Genomic DNA, 25,843 nt, shown 5'->3' on the forward strand with positions numbered 1-25,843 from the left:
TGAAAAAAAACACGACAGTAATTATTTTTTTAGATACCTCAATGTTTAGAATACATGGTATAGTGGGAGGCCAAGCTCACATCGACAATGCAACTCCATCCTTTTTCCATCGGTCAAACATGTGAACTTTTCTATTTCTGAATAGCAATGGAACAAGGAAACATGTGTAAAAATATATAGGCCCCCTATCCAACTGGCATGCAACTCTCTTGCATCATGAAACCTTCGCCTTGCACTTTTCACCAAACAAACGTTAGCACATCAGTGTAAAGGGCTTAAGGCAGCAAGAGCATTTCAGAATATGATAGTCAGAGATCATCTAGTCTCTCGAAATGGCAAACTTCATATCAGAAGCATGTTTCTTCTGAGTGTTCAAAACTCCCAGGCTTGCAAGTGAAGGGTTATCCGAAACCTTTTGAGGGCACATCTGCTGAAGGAGCTTAGTCGAAGGAGACCGGCATAAATAGGCATAGCATAGGATCAACAAGTCCATTCGAAAGGACATCAGGCTTCAACAGGATCATGAAGTCCATTTGGAAGGACATCAGGATTCAGATAGATTAACATGTTATATCAGTTGAGACAAAGAGCCGGAGGTCTTACACGGTCAAAAGTAGCTGGATGAGCCCAAGAGCAAATCAAACATGTCATTGGGTGTCAGCAAAGTTGTTCCACCAACAATCAATTCTATGCCAGATCTACCGTATTCTGCAATTGCTTCCATTGCCTCCCGAACCTTGGACGTTTAAAAAAGTAGGTGTCACTCTTGGTCATGTATTTTAGCACTATAAATTACGACACTTGCTTATATCTTAAATTGCTGAACTCAGTTTTCCTACATTGGTGCTAAAATGATCTATTGAAAAGCAACTTAGAATATGATAATGCATGCTTAAATGACTACCAACAATGTCCAAAATCTGCCATGCTCAAAGACCATAGAATGGCCCTAAGTGCAAGACAAAACTAAATAACCAGTAGCTAAATTGATGCCAAAGAGGAAACAAAAAGGAAGCAACCATACCTCAAGACTATTCATGCCCCCCACGACAAAAATGAAAAGAACACTTTGATCTCCAAAACTTGGTTTAGCCTGAAAAAGGAAATTTTAAAAAGTTAATGCAGATAATCAATGGACAAAGACGAATAAGAATAAAGTAAACAACCCACCTGTCCAAGCCCAAACCTACCAAATCCGCTCTTGGAAAACCGTCCTGCTGCTGATGAATGGTACACAAGTCCAGGAACATCATACTTTGCTAATAAAGTGGTTAGAAGCTTATAAAGTAAGCTCTTCTGAGTTTCCATGTCACTTCCATACTACTCTATCTTTAGTTGAGTTTCTTTGCCTCAAACTAGACAATTTGTTGAAGAATTTAAAGAGTTGATCTACTCTATCTCGTAACTCTAATTTAAGCTGCATGTCATCATATGTTGAAGAATAAGCAGCCAACCCTTCTCGGAGAGTTGAGTTTCTTTGCCTCAAACTAGACAATTTGTTGAAGAATTTAAAGAGTTGATCTACTCTATCTCGTAACTCTAATTTAAGCTGCATGTCATCATATGCTTGTGCATTTTGATTATCTGTATCTTCATCATCCCAATTACCCCATTGATCATCAAAGTCATCTAGTTCTGATGACTTGGAAAAATCATCCTTCTCCTTGTCCAACTTGGCAGCAAATTCATTAGATAATCCATGTAGGAAATGAAGCTTTGCAGAAGATGGATTTTCCATAACTGCATCCACTACAGCTTCTTTCAGGGAATGTTCTTCTTCCCATGAAAAAGGTCCAGTAGATGCGCTTGTTGGAAAGCTTTTCCCAGCAAGAATATACCCTATCATTGACAGAAGCAATGCATCTTGAAAAGAGAGAACATTATGTGATGGTCCAATCCTTTTATCCTGTTCATTAGATCTTCTATCAAGCAAGGTTTCGAGATAGTTTGTTCCTGAATTATTAGATAAAAATGATCCACCTAGCAAATCAACTTCATGCTGTACAGCATCAGTGGTAAATTTGTCAGTGTGATCATCAGACTTTGACTCAATTGCACCAGAGCTCCAACCAGATGCAAAGCAGTCATTCCTTCGGAAAGGTTCAATACAGATTCATTTTTGCCAAAAATAGCTCCAAATGGAACCCTTATATCGAGTGGTGCACGTTGAACTTTGATATGGGCATCTATTTTTGGTGCTTGTGATGACAATGCAGGTAAAGAAGACAAGATTCTCTCTCTACGTGGCAAGGGGGATAACAATCGATCAAGAAAAGAGTCACCATGGCAGCAAGGTGTAAGAAGAGTCACCATGGTGCGGTCAATAAGCAGCAAACCAGCTGATCTTTTATTACGCCTTCCAACATCATATAAACTTGACATGTCCATCATCATCTTGCCAACTATCTTTGATGTATCTCCTAAAGAAAATATTTCCATCTTCAAATCCATCTGAACATGTTGGAAAACAGACATGAAGCAGGTAATCCCCAGTAAATAATAGCCAAAAGAAAACTAGATAAATGAAAAAAAAACTATGCCAAATCAAATGCACATAATTATAAGCATATCAATGACAAAAAATCTACCTTTTCTAGAAGATGATAGAGGAAATTAGCCGTGAGTGTTGCACCAGGAGGAACATCATCACCATCAGAAGATGATCCAGCCGAAAGAGAGGGAAGTCCAGGACTAATAGAATTTTCATAGTTAGTTGACAAGCATGCTTCGGTAAGTCTTCCTTCCGAAGGCAAAATGAAGACTCGTGGGGAGAGAGGACAAAAGATCATTGGGAAGTGATCAACAGAAACAAACAACTTTGCAGAGAATTCTACTCCTCCTGTAAAATTGATTGAATTATCACCATATACAGCTCGATCATTTTCACAGGAAGGAAGCTTCCTGCAACCATCATCTTCAGAAGCTAGATTTTTCTCATAAATAGATCCTGTTAGCTTTTTTGAGTCCCTCTCTTGTTGGAGCCTTTTCTTTTCAGACTTTTTCAAGAGTTCTTCATAGTCTTGAACAAGCAATGTTTCATATTCATGAAAGGCATCAGATCCAAGGGGTGAATCAACATGTACTGAATAAGCAATATGAAAGTAAAAAACAGCAACGATAACAGTCCAATACAGATCAAACAGAAGGAAATAAAGGGACTGTTTTAAATTCTTCAAAATGGTCAAAACGAGCAGCTGAGTACTTGCCAACTTTATGGTATGTTTTTGGTTCAGCAACCCCCATAGTAAGGCAACTAGATGAGAACTTTATAAGCTTAATAATAGAAAATAGGAAAACAGGAGAATGCTAATAACTTTAAAAAAATGATAACCCGTAACAATAATCACTAACCCAGATTAAGTTAGACACTGAACGCAGTTAAGCACCACAAAACACAATCGAAGAATATTGATTCACACTCATTGATACTGCATTTGCCATAATCTTCGTGCGCAAGAGTCTTAGAAAGCTAATAGAGATATTTAAATTGGCATGGCAGCCAAGGGTCACAAGATGATTTAAACACAGTTGCATAGACAACCCAGACTTTCAATAAGCTAAGCTACAAAACACATATTACCTAGTCAAGGGTTGAAATCGGGATGACAATTTTCACCACGGGTTCGGAGCCCCGTGAGAAATACCTGAAACTGGGGTAGATTCGGGAAATCTTTTCATATATGAGTTCGGGTTCGGAGATTTTTTAAATTCTCATAGTTGAACTAGGATGGGTATGGAGATGCTATCCCCATCCCCGAATCGATGATGATGATAATAATAATAATAATAATAATAATAATAATAATAATAATAATAATAATGAAATTTGATCTTTTCTGTTTATGAAAATTATTAATATTATTACATATGTATTGATTAATTAATATTAGTATTTATATATTATTGGATTCATGTATTAATAAAAAAAAATGACGAACTAGGTAACACTGAACCTGGGGCAATCGGCCTAGTCCCACGGAAGTTTCCCACCAACCGTTAATATAAATTGGAAGCGCTCAAGGCGGGCAGCCTAGAAGTTCATCATCCGGTGGTTGCGTGCCCCACTTGGAGGAAAAATCCCTACAAATGCACCATAGTTGGGGATCAAACTGCGGGTGCTTGCGCGACAACTTGGTACCCTTCCGCTGCACCGTAGCCTTGGGAGCTGGATTCTTGTATTAATACTTTTATAAAAGATGTTGAAAATTAAAAACCTTTTTAGCCAAGTACAATGAACATTTGAAGCGGGGATGGGGATTCCCCAATTAGACATAACTGGGGATGGAGGCAGAGATGGGGATGCCTAACCCATCCGCCGTCCCACCCCATTGTTATCCCTAGGCTAAAATTCTTAACCTTTAGCAACCAAAATCTCCAGCTGAAATAAGGCTTGAGGCTATGAGATCAGACAGAGAAGGAAAGCAAAGATGCTAGACCTGTCTGTGGGGCTATTCAATGTGCAATTACTGGAGATTCTTTGTGCAATTACTGGAGATTCTTTGTATAGTAGGAGAAAGGGAAATTGTTTCCCAGGCTTGCAGATACAGATACTAGAGAGAGGAGACCAACAACTTTAGTATCATAAGCATTATCATAAACATAAATAGGCACAAATAAATTTAAGGCTATCAAAAGCCTCTAGACCCAGAAGAATGCAGGTAGATGTTAATGTACGTCATCACCTAAATTTAATATAAGATTCTATAACTCTTAGACAGCAGGTATAAATCTATGTTTTCCATGTAAATAACATCAAACAGACTCTAGCCAGCCAACAGGGACAAACCAGCTGAAACTAATTAGTGTAACCCACTAAAGAACAGAAAATCAGCTAGGCAAGACCAGCAACAGTTGAATCAAAATCAAGTAGAAGCTAGAAAGTAATGAAAAAATTAAGCAACACCAAATTATATGTAGGCCCTTTCAAATTATTATTATTAAAGATACAAGAAATAAATAACTTGATTCATTTCCTAACAGTTTGAACTTTGGGGATAAATGGTTAGACACATTAATATGGTATCAAAGCAAAAGATTCAAGCTACAAATCTTGCTTGTGAGAAAAAAATCTCGTCAATTCATGATTTGGGTTTAGGCTAAACAAGTGAGGTATACCACCCATAAGAAGGGGGAGTCAATGTTAAAATTGACTTAAGCTTTTGAAATAAGTGGTCAGTCAATCCACTTAACAGTTAATTTATATTTACTTCTAGTGAACAATTGATGGGAAGTAATGAACAAATACTACCAAAACAGAGCAGGGTCTAATCAAAGCTTGATCTGTCTATCGAACTAGAGGATTGGTCGACCATACCCTGATAACTCAGCATAGTTCAGATCGAGTAGAAGCAAAGAAGGAAGAGCGACTTATCGGTTGACCGAACAAAGTGATCGGTTGATCGAACAATCATCACTTAATGACACATTAATTTCAGATCTCGACAAACAGGGAAGGATCTCTGTTTGGTCAACCCAACATGGGGATCATTCGACCGAACACTTAATTGTCATTAAATGCTGAAGATCGAATCAACATAAGATCTCAGCGAAGATGGAAGGGAGCTGGTTCGGTCGATCGGACCCAAGGATCGGTCGACCGAACATTGACGACTCTTATAAAAATGAGCTCGAGGTCCGAGGTTGAGGAACGAAATCTGATTGGTTCAAAGTTCATCTTTGCGTAAGCTACTATCCATGCTATAGCTACTCTTCACACGCAAGCTACTGCTCCAAGAAGTGCCGACAAGCTGCATACTCATTCTTAAGTTGGTATAATTTTACTAGCTTGTAATTGTACTTATTTATTAGTAAGATAGTAGGCTGTTACTATCTTACTCATTTGTATGCACTGCTTCTCTCTGAGGTTTTTGGAAAGAAAAGTTTTAGTAGATTACCTATTGGTGCGATCAAGGATCACGAGCCTTGGAGTAGGAGTTGACGTAGGCTTCGAACCAAGTAACTGAATTGTGTTTTCTATTTTCTGCTGTACAACTTTGATTTTAACAAGTAAAAGAATTGTTTTTAAAAATGCGATATTCACCCCCCTCTATCGCACTCTTTCGATCCTACAACTAGGAGTGTCTAAATGGATTTAAGTATGATCACAGGTGAGAAAGTTTCGTCATAGTCAATGCCTTGCTTTTGACGATAGCCTTTCACCACCAACCTTACCTTATAGGTAATAATATTACCATCCATGTTGGTTTTCTTCTTGAAAACCCATTTGCACCCTATAGGCGTAATGCTTCAGGTGGGTCCACCAAGTTCCAAACTTGGTTTTCGTACATGGAATCCATTTTCGACTTCATGGTTGTAAGCCACTTGTCCTTTTCTGAACTATTCAAAGCCTCTTCATAATCAGTAGGTTCCTCATCCTCAATGAGTAACACATTATTTTATTCTCTTACAAGAGATCCATATCTCACAGGAATATTGCGTGCCCTACCTGATCTATGAGTAGGTTGTGTTATAATCAGTTTTGTTCTTGACTAGGCATCTCATTAGTGTTTATTAGAGTCCCTTGAACTTCATCAAGTTCAACCATACTCCCACTTGCTTCCTGTAAGAGAAATTTTTTCTCTAGAAAGGTAGCATATCTTGAGACAAACACTTTTTGTTCTAAGGGGTGATAGAATTGGTAGCCCTTAGTTTCCTTATGGTATCCAATAACTAAACACTTATCAGACTTGACGTCCAACTTGTCTGATATAGTCCTCTTCACATAAGCATGACATCTCCATATCTTCAAATAAGATATGAGGGGTTTCTTACTAGTCTATACCTCATATGGAGTAGTTAAGATTGCCTTCGTCGGGACTTTGTTTAGCAAGTAAATAGCTATCATGAGTGCATAATCCCAAAAGGTCTTGGGAAGATTTGCACGATCCATCATTGATCTAACCATGTCTAACAAGGTTCGATTACGTCTTTCCGATACACCATTATGCTGTGGCGTATAAGGCGGAGTCCATTGAGACAAAAACCATTATCCTTTAGATAATCTAGAAACTCTTAGATTAAATGTTCACCACCTCAATCAGATCAAAGTATCTTAATACTTTTACCAAGTTGTTTCTCTACTTCACTTCTAAATTCTCTAAACTTTTCAAATGCTTCAGACTTGTGTTTCATTAGATACACATACCCATAACGAGAGTGATCATTAATGAAAGTAATGAAGTAGCTATAACCCCCTAATGCATGAGTTGTCATTAGTTCATATACATCGGTATGTACGAGCCCAAATAACTCATCAACTCGTTCACCCTTTCGAGAAAAAGGTAACTTTGTCATCTTGCCTTTTAAACATGAATCACATGCATCAAATATATCTAATTCAAATGATTTGAGAACCGTAATCTTTTGTAATTCGAACATGTTTTTCTTGCTTATATGGCCAAGGTGACAATGCCACGAGTAAGAGGCTAATTGATTATCTATTCAGACACATTTATTGCTCTTTTCGATATTGAGTACGTCACTAGATATATTTAACGTGTAGATGTCATTGCATAAAGTTCTAGTGCCATAAAGAACACCATTTAAGGTTATATAATAACAATTGTTACTAAAAGTTAAATGGAAATCTTTTCTATTTAAGCAAGAAATAGAAACAATGTTCTTTATTAATGCTGGAACAAAATAACAATTGTCTAGTTCTAAGATAAGTCCACTAGGAAGCTTTAACAAGTATGTTCCAATGGTAACCTTTGCTCCATTCCCAACTCGCAGACATATTTCTCCCTTGACGAGTCTTCTTCTATTCCTTAGCCCTTGTATGTCATGACATATATGTGAGTCACACCCAATATCTAATATCCAATTGTCTGAGAAAATAACATGACAATAAATAATGAAAATACTTGAAGAGGATGGGGCATCAGATATCTTATTCTTCTTCATAGACTCAAGATAGATCTTGTAGTTTCTTCGCCAGTGTCCCATCTTGCCACAATGATGCCATGGACCCTTTTGTGCTGGTTCTACTATCTTGGCCTTTTTGCTCTTTCCTTTAGCCTGATATTTTAGCTTCCTTTTAGAACCTTTCTATGAGGAGTCTACTAATATCATAGTTTTCTGTTCACCCATAACAGAAGGGTCCACAGTCTTGAGCATATTTATTGTAACACCCTCCCTTACTCATACCCTTAAGCTACAGGACAAACGTTACTCTTTCCTCGTGTATCTAATTTTTTCGGCATTCTTACCTGTTACATGCTGCTTAGTCCTTAAATCTATTCTAACATGTTATGACTGGTAGGACATGACTTGTAGCCACGTAGGGCCGAAGGGAGTCTAAAGCTTCTGGTGAATCTGGGCCGTGTGGCCCTGACAGCTATTGCACTCCCAACTGACACAGGGCACGACCGTGACCCTTGGTAGAGGATGAAAGGGGCACGACCGTGTCAACCCACACGGCCGTGTCACTTTGGCTGAGAGAAGGAGAGAAACGACCATGTGGAATCACATGGCCGTGTAGCATTGGCTGAAGGGAGGAGGTGCCCGGTCGTGTGATTCCACACGACCGTGTCACCTCAGTCGAGAGGAAGAAGGGCACGACCGTGTGGAATCACAAGGCCGTGTCACCTTGGCCGAGAGGAGGAAGGGAACGACCGTGTGGAATCACATGACCGTGTCACCTTGACCGAGAGGAGGAAGGGCAAGGCCATGCGAACCCGCACGACCGTGCCATGGGCCGTGCGGAGGATCCCCCTTCGCTACCGGAAAAGCTTGTTCTCCTCTTTTTCACTTTCACTTGCCATTCAAATTCTGGCAAGCCATCAATTTCATTTTAACCCGATTAGTGCCAGTATCTTATATAAAACGGAGAGAAGAAAACAAACTAAAGTTCTACACGTTCCCCATAGTAACAAACTCTTCGATCTCTTTCCATTGTTCCACCACACACACATACACCCCCAAGCACTGCTCCTGCTGCCTCCTCCTACTCGAGCTTTCCTTTACCTTTATCTGCAGTACAAGGAAATGCAAATCTATAAGTGGATGCTTAGTAAGCACCATCTACTCACAAAACGATACACTAACAGAGGATATGCTTTTTAAACTGCTTGAAGAAAAATGCAACATTGTAAACATGCTTTTGCCAGTAGTTCACACTAAAACCGTACTTCGGAAATACGTACATGACATGTATTTTCAAACTAGTTTATCATGCAAACCATCAACTAAAAATTATGCTAGTAACGAAATAAAAATAGGAATCTTGGCATATTATTGAGTTTATCACTACTGTACTACGTAACTCAAATTCTCAACTTAGGAAAACTTCCACTAAGACAAACCATGAAGTTTAAAAACTTTATATTACGTAATAGTAAAAATAATACTCACTTGCTTGGGCCCGGTATTGTACCATTTTGCGTACATCCTTAATAAGATCCGAGATAGCTAATCCCGAACCCATTAAAGTACTACTAGGCGGTCTAGGAGCCTAGGGGCGATCTAGGAGCCCACTCAAGGACCTTGTGTCCAGTACATGCCTTTCTAAAGTAAAATACTTCCTTTTAACTATTAATTTCTTGTACTTGCACTTGCTTGGCATTTAACTAAACACCTTATGTGCGCTTAATTGCCCCATACTTATAGGGAAGGACTTTAGGCACTTGATTATACTTCTTAGTCCCAAAACTTAATGGGAAGCAAACCAAGATGATCTAAGCATGCTCTTAATCCCAAAACTTTATAGGGTATCTTACATCTTATAGCATCTATCTCCTTTAACATGCAACACGTTTAAAACATATCGTAACATGTATTAACGAAGCTACTCATACTGCAGGTGAGAGGTACTTACATCCTTTCGCTAAATCTTACGATTATAAGGTGCAAGGAAGACCCCAAAATCCTCTCTTGTGTGCCTTGATCTTCGAGTCGCCCTCCCTTTGGGTCCTACCTCCTTGGGAGAAACTCTCCCTTAGATTCCCTCCTTTGAAAGCTTTAAGACTTGGAGCCCTAGGTTTCCTTGGCCGAAACTTGAAGGGAGGGAGAAGAGGATTCGGCTAGAGAGGAAAAAGGAGGTGGAAGATTATGTTTTTTGATCTCATCCAACCCCTTTTATACTAACTGGAAATTGGAGCATCTCTTCGCAAATAATCCACATATAAGGAATTGTTTCATATTGCTCATGTGATGCTTTACCACCACCTAATGGCTACTTAAACAAATTTCAAGCAAGAGGTCTCGGGTTTAAATCCTAGCCCAGGCCATTTATGCATATATTTTTATTTCTTTTCTCTTCTTCTATTTCTTTTTGTGCTTTGTAAAAATAAAGGAAATTTATGGATGTGACAATTCCCCATACCTTATAAAAAGTTTGTCCTCGAACTTAGAACAAGTGTGGATACTTCTGTCTCATATCATCCTTGTGTTCCCATGTTGCCTCTTCATACTATTGCCCTTGCCACATCACTTTCACTAAGGGTATCTCTTTGTTCCTCAGCTTCTTAACTTATCAATCTATTATCTGAATATGTCGACTTTCATAACTGAGGTTCTCTCGAACTTGTACCGTCTGTGGCTCAATCATTTGATTCGCATCGGGAACATGCTTCTTCAACATTGGGACATGAAATACATTATGAATGACTGACATTTCTTAAGGTAGTTTTAGCTCATAAACTACCTTGCCAACCCTTTTGGTGATCTGGTATGACCCCACATAACGTGGACTCAACTTTCCCTTCTTTCCAACCCTCATTACTCCTTTTATAGGAGCTACTTTGAGGAACACTAAATTCCCCACATCAAATTCTAGTGGTCTACGGCGCATATCCGCATAGCTCTTCTGCCGGCTCTGAGCAATTTCTATCCTCTAGCGAATGTTCTGAATAGCTTTGGTGGTGTCCTCGATAAGATCCGTCTGGAGTCCCATTTCTCTCTTTTCACTACCTTCGTACCAGTATATAGGAGATCTACATCTCCTCCCATGTAGGGCCTCATAGGGTGCCCTTCCGATAGTAGCTTGATAGCTGTTATTATATGTAAATTCTGCTAAGCATAGGTATCGACACCAGCTCCCTTTGAAATCTAAGGCACAAGCCTGTAGCATATCCTCCAGGACTTGATTTACTCGTTCTGTTTGTCCATCTGTTTGAGGATGAAATGCTGTGCTAAACCGCAGCTTAGTGCCAAGAGCTCTCTGAACACACTCCCAGAAGTGTGAAGTGAAGTGACCATCTCTATCAGAAATTATGATTTTGGAGACGCAATGCAATCTGATAACCTCTTTAACATACAGTTGCGCTAATTGTTCTATGGAGTAGGATGTTCTGATAGCTAGAAAATGAGCAGACTTGGTCAATCTGTCCACTATTACCCAGATAGCATCGAATCCATTCGTAGTCCTGGGTAGTCCTACTATGAAGTCCATAGATATATCCTCCCACTTCCATTCTGGAATCTAGATAGGCTGCAGAACTCCGCCCGGTCTTTGATGTTCTGCTTTAACCCGTTGGCATGTCAGGCAGGTACTGATATATCTTGCAATATCTCTTTTCATTCTAGACCACCAGAAGCGTTCCTTTAAATCTTGATACATCTTGGTGGAACCAGGATGCATTGCATAGGGTGCTCCATGGGCTTCGTCTAGAATTTTCTTTCGTAGTTCTTCTTGATTAGGGACACAAAGGCAATCACCATAATATAGTATCCCACCGTCTGATACTCGAAACTCCCCATTTTCTCCATCCTGTATTCTCTGCTTGATCTTCTGAATATTAGAATCTTCATCTTGCCCTTTCTGTATCTCATCAAGTAGGGTTGACACTAATGTCAAAGTGGAGAGTTGCCTAGTAATGATTTCAAGTCCAAAATTTTCTATTTCTTTCTGGAGGGGAGTGGCCATGGCAGATAAGGATAATAGAGCGGCACAAGCTTTCCTACTTAGTGCATCTACCACTTTGTTCGCCTTCCCCGGATGATAGAGGATTTCATAGTTATAGTCTTTGACCAGTTCAAGCCATCTCTGTTGTATCATGTTCAGGTCTTTTTGAGTGAAGAAATACTTCAGACTCTGGTGATTTGTGTAAATCTTGCACTGAGCTCCATATAAGTAATGCCTCCAAATCTTGAGAGTGAAGACTACCACTGCTAACTCAAGGTCATGAGTAGGATAGTTCTTCTCATAATCCTTGAGTTGTCTCGAGGCATAAGCGATGCCCTTGCCATTTTGCATCAGTACAACCCCGAGTCCCAATTTAGAAGCATCACTATAAATATCAAAGCTTTTGTTATTCTCTGGGAGAGTCAGGATTGGGGCACTGGTCAGTCTCCCTTTCAGTTCAGTGAAACTCTTTTCACAATCCTCTGTCCATTCAAACTTTTGGTTCTTTCTGGTAAGTGCTGTCAGTGGTGAGGTGATCCTGGAGAAGTTCTCTACAAATTTCCTGTAGTAGCCTGCTAACCTAAGGAAACTCCTGATTTCACTGGCATTCTTAGGTCTATTCCAATTACTCACAGCTTCTATTTTTGTCGGGTCTACCATAACCCCATCCTTGGAAATAATGTGGCCTAGGAAGGACACTTGCTCGAGCCAGAACTCACACTTGGAGAACTTTGCGTACAACTGGCTCTGCTGAAGAATCTGTAATACTATCTTCAGATGTTCAGCATGTTCTTCCTGAGTTCTGGAGTATATAAGGATATCGTCTATGAAGACAATTACAAACTTGTCCAGATACGCCTTGAATACCCTGTTCATCAAATCCATAAAAGTGGCAGGAGCGTTCGTCACTCCAAAAGGCATAACCACAAACTCGTAGTGCCCATATCTCATTCGGAATGCCGTCTTCAGCACATCATCTGCTTTCACTTTCACTTGATGATATCCGGACCTTAAATCTATCTTGGAAAAGATCGTGGCACCCTTTAACTGATCAAACAGATCATCAATTGTAGGTAGGGGATATCTATTCTTAATGGTTACTTTGTTCAGCGCTCGATAGCCCACACTCATTCGCATGGACTCGTCCTTCTTCTTTACAAACAATACCGGAGCTCCCCATGGTGAGTGACTAGGGCGAATGAAACCCTTGTCAAGCAGCTCCTGTAGTTGTCCCTGAAGTTCTTTCAATTCTGCCGGAGCCATGCGGTAGGGTGCCTTTGAGATTGGATGGGTACCAGGGATAAGTTCAATCTCAAATTCGATTTCCCTATCCGGAGCCAAGCCTGGCAACTCATTCGGAAACACTTCTGGGTAGTCACATACAACTCTAACTTCCTCTAGCTTTTGGTCTCTTTCTTGTTGGGTATTAACCACGCGAGCTAGAAACCTGGCACATTCATCGACTAACATTTTCTGAGCTTTTATGGCCGATAAGAATTTCTGGGTCCTCTTCTTGGATTCTCCAATAAACTCAAACTTAGGCTCTGCCTCAGGTTGGAATAGGACTCTTCACTTACGACACTCGATGGAAGCACTATACTTGCTCAGAAAGTCCATCCCAAAAATAACATCGTAGTCAGACATGTTCAGCATTATCAGATCACTATACAGTTCTCCGTCTGAAATTTTGAATGGCACAGCATGTAGCTAGTGCGTAGATGTCATTATCTCTCCCGAGGGTAGTGTCGTTAAGAACTGTTTGCTCAGGACATCCAGGGGTATACCTATACTTTCAGTAAATACTTTGGAAACAAACGAATGGGTTGCCCCAGTATCAAATAGCACAGTTGCATATAGATTAAAAATGCATATCTGACCTGTGACAACTGTGGAGGCGTTTGCTACCTTCTCTCTGGTAAGGGAGAAGATTCGAGCATTAGTAGCACTTGGTGGAGCCTCCAATCTGCCCTGGCTAATTTGAGGACCCTCCAATGTGGCCTGCATCTGGTGTAACTGCGCCTGGTTGCCTCCATACTGAACAGGTTGTACTGGAGGTAAGTTGCTCTTGGTCGGACAATACTTGGTTATATGCCCCTCTTGACCACACGTATAACAACCACTAGTGCCCTTGCGACAGATTCTAGGATGCATCTTTCCGCACGTGGAACACGTGGCATATTCAGGCTGCTTGCTTACGGATTCTCCCTTCTTATTACCCCACTTCTTTCTCTTGGAGCTCCCCTTCCAGGTTGAACCTTGGCCCTAGGTTTTTTGAGTGTCAGAACTCCCTTGACCTTTGTTCTCAATCTGTACTGGCTTTTGCTGCTTGATGCTGTTCAGGTAATACTCCGTGATCAAGGCACTACTAATAAGATCTTCTGCAGTCTATGGTCTATTTATTCTGCCAGCTACATTCAGAGCTATATCTGGCCTCAACACCTTAAGCATTAGTCTCACCCTTTCTCGTTCCGTGTTGACAAGCTCGGGGCATAAGCGAGCTAGTCTATTAAATTTCTTCACGACTTCGTCCACCGATAAATTTCCTTGTCGAAATTCCGTGAACTCGTCATAATGTTTATTCGTGACTCGCATATGGAAGAACTCTTCGAAGAACTCAGTCTCAAAGTCGGACCAGGTCATCTGATCCACTTTTCGTTTTGCCTTAACCCTTTCCCACCACATTCTTGCGTCACCAGTAAAGCAGAAGGAAGCGCACTTAATCTTTTCTACCTCCGGCCAGTCCAGTAGCTCCATTATGCTCTCCAGGGTTTTAAACAATGCCTGGGCATCCCATGGTTCATTGGCGCTAGAGAAATTCTCTGGTTTCAGTTTCTGCCACTGGATGAGGTACGCTTCTTGCCTCACTACTTTTGCTGGTGCTACAGGTGTAACTGATGGAACTTCGATTGTAGTAGACATCACTATAGTGGCTTGCGGTGGGACAATAGGAGGAGCTTGTTGATTAGCAGTTAGGGTGGCAATAACCTGCTGCTGCTTCGCCAATTGTCTCTGTAGTTGAGCTACTACTTCTAGAAGATTAGGCTGGGATGCAGACTCATTCTCCACTGGTTGAGGTTCATTAACTCTCGGCTGTCTAGCCGGTCGTTCTCTAACCATTCTACATATCCATATACCAACCAGTGAGATATTTCGTCAACTTATCATTATTCTTATCTACTATTATTAGTACTTCCATGTATAAGCATGCTAAATCCTAACAAGCATTCTTAATACTCATAACAAAACTAAATGCATAAAGTTATGAAAACGATAATTTCTTACTTGGAAGCTGCAAGATCAATGCTTGAGGTGTGTAACAGAAAAATGGAACTTGCTCTGATACCAAACTATAACGCCCACCCTTACTCATACCCTTAAGCTACAGGACAAACGTTACTCTTTCCTTGTGTATCTAATTTTTTCGGCATTCTTACCTGTTACATGCTGCTTAGTCCTTAAATCTATTCTAACTTGTTATGACTGGTAGGACATGACTTGCAGCCACGTAGGGCCGAAGGGAGTCTGAAGCTTCTGGTGAGTCTGGGTCGTGTGGCCCTGATAGCTATTGCACTCCCAACTGACACAGGGCACGGTTGTGCGAGGGTCGCACGACCGTGACCCTTGGTAGAGGATGAAAGGGACACTGCCGTGTGAACCCACACGCCCGTGTCACTTCGGTCGAGAGAAGGAGAGACACGACCATATGAAATCACACGACCGTGTAGCATTGGTTGAAGAGAGGAGGTACCCGGCCGTGTGATTCCACACGGTCATTTCACCTCGGCCGAGAGGAAGAAGGGCACGACCGTGTGGAATCACATGACCGTGTCACCTTGGCCAAGAGGAGGAAGGGCACGACCGTGGGGAATCACACGACCGTGTCACCTTGGCCGAGAGGATGAATGTCACGCCCCGGAGGAGTCCCTGTCCAAAGAAATTTCGCCAGCATCTCCCCTGTACGGCGGACAATCTGAAACTTTCTACACCACCATATACCTCAGCCACATGCGGTTGGAATAATAACAAAAATAAAAATACATCATACAACCATCCACGCAGTTAAATAGATAACAAACTAGAACAGGGATAATATGACTCAAAAATAACCCTACTCAACTACACTCGTAAAGCTCAAAACCGATATCCTACTCCACTACACTCATAAAGCTCAAATCACAACGAACTTACCTCTTCTGCCCTCTAGGCAGGCATGTAGTAAAAATAAATCCAAATAAAAGTCATCCACAAGTAAAACAATCCATACAAGACCCAAATTATCCAAAATGGAACAAGTCCGAACATAGTCTAGAAAAGAACACCAAAAGACAAATAACCATCCTCGTGGACTGCAGGGGACTAGCGACTGGAACTCTCTCCTGACAGCATCAACCTGAAATAGCAACGGAGGAGGGTGTGAGTCCAACACTCAGCAGGTACAACTGATATACATAGTAAGGAAATAACATCTAGCACTAATCATGCGTACAGTCTCCTGACATAATAAGGATAAATGCAAACTGAGATAAACAGGAGCATAACTGTACTAACCAGGACCAGGTATAAATATCACAGAGTCGTCCGACCAAGAAGTATCAATATCCTATATGCATGTCAAGCATATGCATCCATCCAAGTGCAGCAAATAAAATGCAGCAAACACAAACACAACCAATAAATGCATCATGCATATGATGCCCATGACATATCCTGGTCACCCTACTCTCCAGTCAGCTGTCTCACACACGATAGTGAGACCGAGTGGGTAGGGCTGTGACAATCGTGCACTCTGTCATCACTACTCCTGATGAGTGATCGAGTGAACGGGATGCTGTCGGAGTACACCTATCCTCCTACCCCAAATCATAAATGGGGGAGCTCAATGCTCTCATCTCCCGGTACACGATGATGGGGAGGGATCCCTGTCCTGCTACAACGCCGCGTCACACTAATCCATGAGTGGACCAACGGAGCCCTTGACAGAGCAACTGCTGCAACACACCCTGCCTGAATATACCATTAACCCATGAGTGGTCGTGTGTGCAGTTACATGTAACTGGCGATGTGCTCAACAATAATGGAGCCGACAATCGCACAACATGTAATCATGCGAATGGTGCATGACACTAAGCATGGTAATATACTGAACCAATCTACATACATATATGATGTGCACCATAGTCAATAAATCATATCAAGGGTACACAGATCAGATAAGGTATCACACCTAGGTCCTGAACATGGTGAAGTATGATTATATCACTACCCCTATAAGCACGTATAACCAGGTAAGTAATAACATGAGATGCAAAACAAGAAATCAACCAAGCATGTAACAGGTATCAGGTAGTGATTAACCGAAGCAAATAAGAAATATAATTATTGCTATTTGTTAACTTCACTACTATGCATATCAAAGACATAAAGTCAAAAGTACCCGCCTCCAATAAGAAATGATCCAATCTGGTCCAAATCTGACGTCAAGATGCTCGTCTCACGTCAAAACCCTGAGTCACGAATATATATACATTTTATTTATCTACACTCCCTTAAACAGCTAAGTAAAATCCTTATGAACAATTTAAGGCAAAACCCTAAACCCTAAACCTCAACCTACCTTAATTAAATCCAACGGTTAATTAGGGTTAGTTACCTAATCCCTAATCAACCCATTAGATTAATAATTCAAACCTAAATCAATTATACTCATAACAATGCATTTACCTCAATCCAAACTCACCCAAATTCGTATACTTCATCGTAAATTTGTCGATGGAGCACCTGCTGCCGGAACTGTAGCCGTAGCTAGAGTGAGCCACTGACCTACACATCAAACACCCAAAATTTGTAGTCAATACATCCACCTCTGTGAATCAAACCCTAACATTAGCTCCACAGTTTTAAACCAACAGCTTACCCTAAACCCAAGGCTCGGTAGAACCCAGGGCAGCAACTCACACAAGTGTGAGGCTCGGCTAGGGCAGAAGAAAGGGTCGGTTCGGCACTGGGGCAAAGGGTGTAGCGGCAGTGGCAAGGAAGTGGCGTCGGGCTCGCTAGGGCACAAGCACAGAGGAAGGGCCGGCGATGTCTCGTCGGACCAGAGGAGGGGAGAGGAATCGGGAGGCAGCGTCGGCGCTAGGCTCGGGTGCCGGCACAGAGAATCGGCTGTGAACACAAACTAGGGCAAAGGAAGAAAGGGCGCTGCGTGGTGATCGGTTCGTGGCGGCAGAGGAGGGCTTCGGCAGTGGCGAGAAGGTTGTTGAAGGAGGAAGACAGCGGCGTGAGAGCGAAGATGCAAAACCCTTGGCCGAGTGGTTTTGTACGCGGAGAGGGGAGAAACTTCCGTAACCCGGTTAGGGCACGGTTGTCGGGCGCGCGGGGAGGAAGAAACGGCGAGGAAGAGAGAAAATAAAGAAAAAAGAAAAAGAAAAAGGAAATATAAAAATAAACATTTCCTCACTTAAATGGGTAGCCTAAATAGGCTTTTCCCGGGCCCCATTTTTATCCCCATTAACTCGTCCGTACGAGCTCCGAAAAATCCCGAAAAATTTCCAAAAATTCCGGAAAATTCCCTTATTAATATTTGCCTATTTTCGGTATTTTAAATTCTCCTCCACTAATAAAAATTTGGTCCCCAAATTTCGTTATCTACCATCAGCAAGTACTAACAACAGATATAGAGTATAAATGCTGACCGGTAAATTAAATCACATACCTCAAGTAAAAAGATGGGGGTATCGAGCTCGGATAGTATCCTCAAGCTCCCAGGTAGCCTCCTCGTCCGAATGATGCTGCCATCCGACTTTAACCAGCCGGATAGTCTTGTTCCGCAACTGGCGCTCTTTCCGGTCAAGAATCCGTACCGGAACCTCCTCATAAGTGACGTCAGGCTGAACTAGAACTGAGACATCTGTCAGCACATGCGTCGGGTCAGGTACGTATCTCCTCAGCATAGATACATGAAATACATCGTGCACGCTTGCCAGGGACGGTGGTAGTGCCAGCCGGTAAGCTACTGCTCCAATCCTCTCCAGGATCTGGAAAGGGCCAATGTATCACGGAGCTAGCTTACCTCTGAGGCCAAATCTCTTCACCCCTTTCGTGGGTGAAACTCGCAGAAATACATGGTCGCCAATAGAAAACTCTAGTGGTCTGCGTCTCCGATCAGCATAACTCTTCTGGCGGTCCTGCGCCTCTGACATCCTCCGTCTGATAGTACGGACCAACTCTGCCTCCTGTTGAGCTCTATGAGGTCCCAATAGCTGGGCCTCTCCAACCTCATCCCAGAGGGTGGGTGTCCGACAAGGCCTACCATACAACACCTCAAACGGTGCCATCTAAATAGCCGAATGAAAGCTATTGTTGTAGGCGAACTCTACCAATGGCAAGTGGTCCTCCCAACTGCCTACGAAATCTATAACATACGATCTCAGCAGGTCCTCTAAATTCTGAATGGTCCGCTCTAACTGTCCATCTGTATGCGGATGGAAAGCTGTACTAAATCGGAGATGCGTGCCCAAGGCCTGCTGCAGACTCTGCCAGAAACGAGACGTGAACCGGGGGTCTCTATCCGAAATGATAGTCAAAGGAACACCATGTAATCTGATGATCTCCCGACAATACAGATCTACCAATCGATCCAGGGAATCAGTCCTCCGGATCGCTAAGAAGTGCGCGGATTTGGTTAATCGATCAACGATTACCCAAATCGCGTCATGGTCTCGTCGTGTCCTCGGCAATCCCACCACAAAGTCCATAGTAATATGTTCCTATTTCCACTCAGGAATAGGAATCCGCTGAAGTAATCCGGCAGGTCTCTGGTGCTCAGCCTTCACCTGCTGACAGACAAGACATCTAGCTACAAATTCCGCGATGTCTTTCTTCATACCGTTCCACCAGTAGGAACGCCTCAAATCTCGATACATGTGGGTCCCGCCTGGGTGGATCGCAAATCGAGAGTGATGAGCCTCCTGAAGTAGCTCCTGTAAGACCGGATGAGATTGAGGTACGCATAATCTGCCTCGGAAGTATATAATACCCTCATCGTCACGTGTAAACTCGGTCTGCTGCCCGGAAGCTATCTGACTGCCAATGAACTGCAAATGTTGATCACCAGCCTGGGTCTCTCGAATCCTCGTCCAGATCGACGACTGAGCAACCATGGTAACAAGTATACCCTACTCTGTATGTCCCTGCTCCTCAATGTCTAACTCGAAGAAAGCCTGAACCAAGTCTGTAACTGAAACTCGGTGGCAAGCCAAAGTCCCTCTGGACTTCCTATTGAGTGCATCGGCAACCACATTAGCTTTCCCCGGGTGGTAGCTAATGGTACAATCGTAATCCTTCAGGAACTCCATCCATCTCCTGTCGAAGATTAAGCTCCTTCTGAGTAAAAATATATTTAAGACTCTTATGATCAGTGAGAATCTCAAATGTAATGCCGTATAAATGATGCCGCCAAAGCTTCAGAGCAAATATGATGGCAGCTAACTCCAGGTCATGAACTGGGTAGTTTTTCTCATGTTCCTTCAACTGTCGAGAAGCATAGGATACTACCCTGTCGTGCTGCATCAGAACAGCGCCCAACCCTGAAGAGATGTGTCGGTGTAGAGTACAAATCCATCCTCTCCAGAAGGTAAAACCAAAACTGGAGCCGACACTAATCTCCGCTTCAGCTCCTGAAAGCTGGTCTCGCAATCCTTGGACCATGTGAACTTCACGCCTTTCCTAGTAAGATGTGTCAGCGGCATAGCAATACGCGAGAAACCCTCGACAAAACGTCGGTAATATCCTGCTAGTCCCAGAAAACTGCGGATCTCCTGAACTGATTTCGGCTGCTCCCAACTGGTGACAGCCTCGATCTTCTGAGGGTCTACTGAAATACCTCTGCTCGAAACCACATGTCCCAGAAAACCGACTAAAGATAGCCAGAATGCACACTTGCTGAACTTCGCGTACAGCTGATGTCGTCTAAGAGTCTCCATGACTATGCAAAGATGCTGTGCATGCTCCTCCTCGGAATACGAGTAGACCAATATGTCATCAATGAAAATGATAACAAACTGATCCAAATACTCCAGAAAGATGCGGTTCATCAAGTCCATAAACACCGCTGGAGCATTGGTAAGCCCAAATGGCATCACCAAAAACTCATAATGACCGTATCTGGTACGGAAAGCTATCTTCTGAATATCTGAGTCTCTGACTCTCAGCTGATGATATCCGGATCACAGATCAATCTTAGAATACACTGATGTACCTCTGAGATGATCAAACAAATCCTCGATCCGTGGTAATGGATATTTATTTCTGATGGTCACTGCATTCAGCTGTTTGTAGTCAATACATAACCTCATGGTGCCGTCCTTTTTCTTGACAAATAACATCGGAGAACCCCATGGAGAAACACTAGGGTGAATAAATCCCCTATCCAAAAGCTCTTGGAGTTGAACCTTCAGCTCATTCAACTCTTTCGGTGCCATACGATAAGGAGCTTTCGATGCCGGTGCAGTCCCCGGAATCAGCTCAATAGCGAACTCCACTTGCCTTCTAGGAGGCAAACCTGGTAGCTCCTCTGGAAATACATCCGGATACTCATGGACTACCGGAACGTTGAAGAGCTGCGAACTACTGCTGTCCTCAGTACTAATTAAAGATAACAGAAAACCCTGACAGCTATGTGACAGCAGCTTCTGAGCCTGAATCGCCGAAATGATCGATATGTCGTCGTCTCTGATGCTAGTGAAATCCCATGAGGGTTGGTTCGGAGGCCGGAATGTGACCACCCTCGTATGGCAATCAACAGTGGCATGATATGCTGACAAACAGTCCATGCCAAGTATAATATCAAACTCGACCATTTCCAATACTAACAGATCCACCGTAAGTATTAGGTTGCCAAAATCTAACGGGCAACCTTTGACCTCTTGGGTGACGTCCAATGTTTCACCGGAGGGTAGAGAGACGGTCAGTCGCTGCGATCTCGAAGTGGGTAATCTACCAATCTCCCGCATAAAAGTACGAGATATAAAAGAATGCGAGCTACCAGTATCTATTAGTATATTTGTAGATAAGGCATAAATAGAAATCATACCGTGGAAAACGGATCCGTCGGCTCGCTTCATGTCCTCTCTGGTGATCGCATGAATACGTGCAGTCTCTGACGGCGGAGGAGGGGGTAACGCTGCCAGTGGCTGCTGCAGCTGGGCAGAAGCCTGCCACTGAGGCGGTGCAGGATACTGTGCCATAGAAGCCTGAGAGGGCGACGACTGATATCGTACCGAGGGCTGGGACTATGTCTGATACTGAGCCTGTGGCTGAGACTGTGACTGGTACTGCCCCTGAGTCAGATAATGAGATCCCGGAATAAAGCTCTGGGGTAATATGGAAACACCGGAATACTCCTGTCCAAGCATGCCAAACGCAGCTGCTGCAGGAGGAGCTGTCCTCTGCTGATGATGCGAAGGTTGGGCTCTGTGCCCTCCTTGCTGAGTCCCTGTCTAACTGAGCTGAACTCCATGACCAGAAACTCAGGAAGCAATATGCTGAGCCTTCAGCGAACAATCTCGGCTCGCGTGCCCCAGCAGTTTATAATAATAGCAAACCGGCTGTCCCAGGGTGCAAGCTGATGTGGTGTGCTCTCTGGATCCACACCAGGTGCAGTGAATGTCACCGACGGTTTGTTTCCGGGTCTGCTGAGGAGGCCGGAAACGTCCAGATGGAAACCGCCTGGACCTCTGAGACTGACCAGATGCCCCAGAAGTACCCTGACCAGACCGACTGCGACTACTCTGCTGCTATCCGGTCGTCTGTGCCTGCTGGATCTGTCCTGACGTCTGATCCGTCTGCTTCCTTTTTCTGTCCGGATACGCTCTCTGCATAGCTGACTCGACCATGAGGGCTCTGTCCAATGTTTCTAAATAAGATGCACTACCCAAACCAGCAAGCTTTACTTGCAAATGCCCATCAAGCCCATGAACAAACTGCTGCATACGTGTACTGTCCTCAGTAACCAGCTCTGGACAAAATCTGGCCAATCTGTTAAACTCTGCATTATATTCTGTCACCAACCAGTTGTTCTGACGCAGGTTCATGAAATCCTACCGGCGGGTCATCTGATATGCTCGTGGAAAGAAGCAGCTCTCAAAAGCCTCTTTGAACCTGGCCCAAGTGACGTTCCGCTCGCCGATGAGGGAACGCTGAGTAACCCACCGGGTGTTAGCCTCATCCCGTAAATGAAAAGCAGCCAGCTCTGCTTTCTCCCACTCGGAGCAAGCTATATAGAAGAAGGTCCGCTCCATAGTCTCTATCCATGATAGGGCCATACTCGGATCGAGGTCTCCTTGGAAGAGTGTGAATCGACTCTTCATCGACTCTACTAATACTAGAATCCTGGCTCGTGCCACGACAAGGTCAATGAGGTGTGTCGGAACGGCTGCAGGAATTGTCGGAACCACTGGAGCTGGTACTACAGGTGGTACCGCTGAATAGACCAGAGGAGGTACTCCCAGTGCTGCTGTATAAATTGGAGCATAAGCTGCCGGTGGCACTGTAGGGTGAATATAGGTGGCCGCGACTGGAGGTACAGTAGGTAATGGTACCGGATGTGGAGCAGCCGGTATCCCTGATGCCAGTGCTGCTGGGTATACTGTAGGTCCAGGTGGCGGTGGTGCCGAGTACGCCGTAGGCTGGACCGGAGCAGGTGCGGGGTATGCCGGTAGTACCCCTGGTGGTACTGGAAATACAGTAGGGATAGGTACACTCGGCACAGCCGAGGTAGGTACCTCTATAGGAGCCATCGGGGTCTGAGAGCCCGACGCGCCCGCGATATGCTGAGTCTGTCCCTGACTGACAGGCTCAGCCCCAGTAGGCATCTCTGGGGAATCCAGAGATCCCAAAGTCCTCGTACGTGGTCCTCCAGCACCACGTCTCGCAGCAATACGTGTAGATCTCCTCATATCTGTTAAATTATATCACAGATATTACTACAAGTATAAACAATTACAAAATAACATCATACCTAATTGCTGTCTGGAGATGTTCCGTCGCTGTCCAGTCCCCATACTGACCTCGGAATTCCGAACGAGTAAATCGCCGGGAATCTATACCAATCCAAAACAGAAGTTCGAAATATAACCATAACAGAAATCCGTACAAACCGAAGTAGATATTCAAATATCCAGAACACCAAAAGCAAATATCATAACCCACTCTGATACCAATAAATTGGTATAAGATAAATCTCGAAAATCCGTAACACACGGAAATCAAACAAGTATCGCCAAACTTTGGCGCTCTGATACCAATAAATTGGTATAAGGTTATCCCAAATATCCAAAATACGAAAAAAAGATCGTAAAACCTTGCTCTGATACCAAATAAATTGTCATGCCCCGGAGGAGTCCCTGTCCGAAGAAATTTCGGCAGCATCTCCCTTGTACGGCGGACAATCTGAAACTTTCTACACCACCATATACCTCAGCCACATGCGGCTGAATAATAACAATAATAAAAATACATCACACAGCCATCCACGCAGTTAAATAGATAACAAACTAGAACAGGGATAATATGACTCAAAAACAACCCTACTCAACTACACTCGTAAAGCTCAAAACCGATATCCTACTCCACTACACTCATAAAGCTCAAATCACAACGAACTTACCTCTTCTGCCCTCTAGACAGACATGTAGTAAAAATAAATCCAAATAAAAGTCATCCACAAGTAAAACAATCCATACAAGACCCAAAGTATCCAAAATGGAACAAGTCCGAACATAGTCTACAAAAGAACACCAAAAGACAAATAACCATCCTCGTGGACTGCAGGGGACTAGTGACTAGAACTCTCTCCTGACAGCATCAACCTGAAATAGCAATGGAGGAGGGTGTGAGTCCAACACTCAGCAGGTACAACTGATATACATAGTAAGGAAATAACATCTAGCACTAATCATGCGTACAGTCTCCTGACATAATAAGGATAAATGCAAACTGAGATAAACAGGAGCATAACTGTACTAACCAGGACCAGGTATAAATATCACAGAGTCGTCCGACCAAGAAGTATCAATATCCTATATGCATGTCAAGCATATGCATCCATCCAAGTGCAGCAAATAAAATGCAGCAAACACAAACACAACCAATAAATGCATCATGCATATGATGCCCATGACATGTCCTGGTCACCCCTACTCTCCAGTCAGCTGTCTCACACACGATAGTGAGACCGAGTAGGTAGGGCTGTGACAACCGTGCACTCTGTCATCACTACTCCTGATGAGTGATCGAGTGAACGGGATGCTGTCGGAGTACACTTATCCTCCTACCCCAAATCATAAATGGGGGAGCTCAATGCTCTCATCTCCCGGTACACGATGACGGGGAGGGATCCCTGTCCTGCTACAACGCCGCGTCACACTAATCCATGAGTGGACCAACGGAGCCCTTGACAGAGCAACTGCTACAACACACCCTGCCTGAATATACCACTAACCCATGATTGGTCGTGTGTGCAGTTACATGTAACTGGCGATGTGCTCAACAATAATGGAGTCGACAATTGCACAGCATGCAATCATGCGAATGGTGCATGACACTAAGCATGGTAATATACTGAATCAATCTACATACATATATGATGTGCACCATAGTCAATAAATCATATCAAGGGTACACAGATCAGATAAGGTATCACACCTAGGTCCTGAACATGGTGAAGTATGGTTATATCACTACCCCTATAAGCACGTATAACCAGGTAAGTAATAACATGAGATGCAAAATAAGAAATCAACCAAGCATGTAACAGGTATCAGGTAGTGATTAACCGAAGCAAATAAGAAATATAATTATTGCTATTTGTTAACTTCACTACTATGCATATCAAAGACATAAAGTCAAAAGTACCCGCCTCCAATAAGAAATGATCCAATCTGGTCCAAATCTGACGTCAAGATGCTCGTCTCACGTCAAAACCCTGAGTCACGAATATATATA

At 43.0% G+C, this 25,843-nt stretch overlaps 1 pseudogene; it reads right to left on the reverse strand.

Moving 5' to 3' along the window:
* Window positions 1–186: 186 nt before the first annotated feature.
* LOC122055116 lies at window positions 187–22,932 on the reverse strand (annotated as a pseudogene).
* Between the last annotated feature and the right edge of the window lie 2,911 nt (window positions 22,933–25,843).

The sequence above is a fragment of the Zingiber officinale genome, chromosome 3B (assembly GCF_018446385.1).
Source record: "Zingiber officinale cultivar Zhangliang chromosome 3B, Zo_v1.1, whole genome shotgun sequence".
Lineage (NCBI taxonomy): Eukaryota > Viridiplantae > Streptophyta > Magnoliopsida > Zingiberales > Zingiberaceae > Zingiber > Zingiber officinale.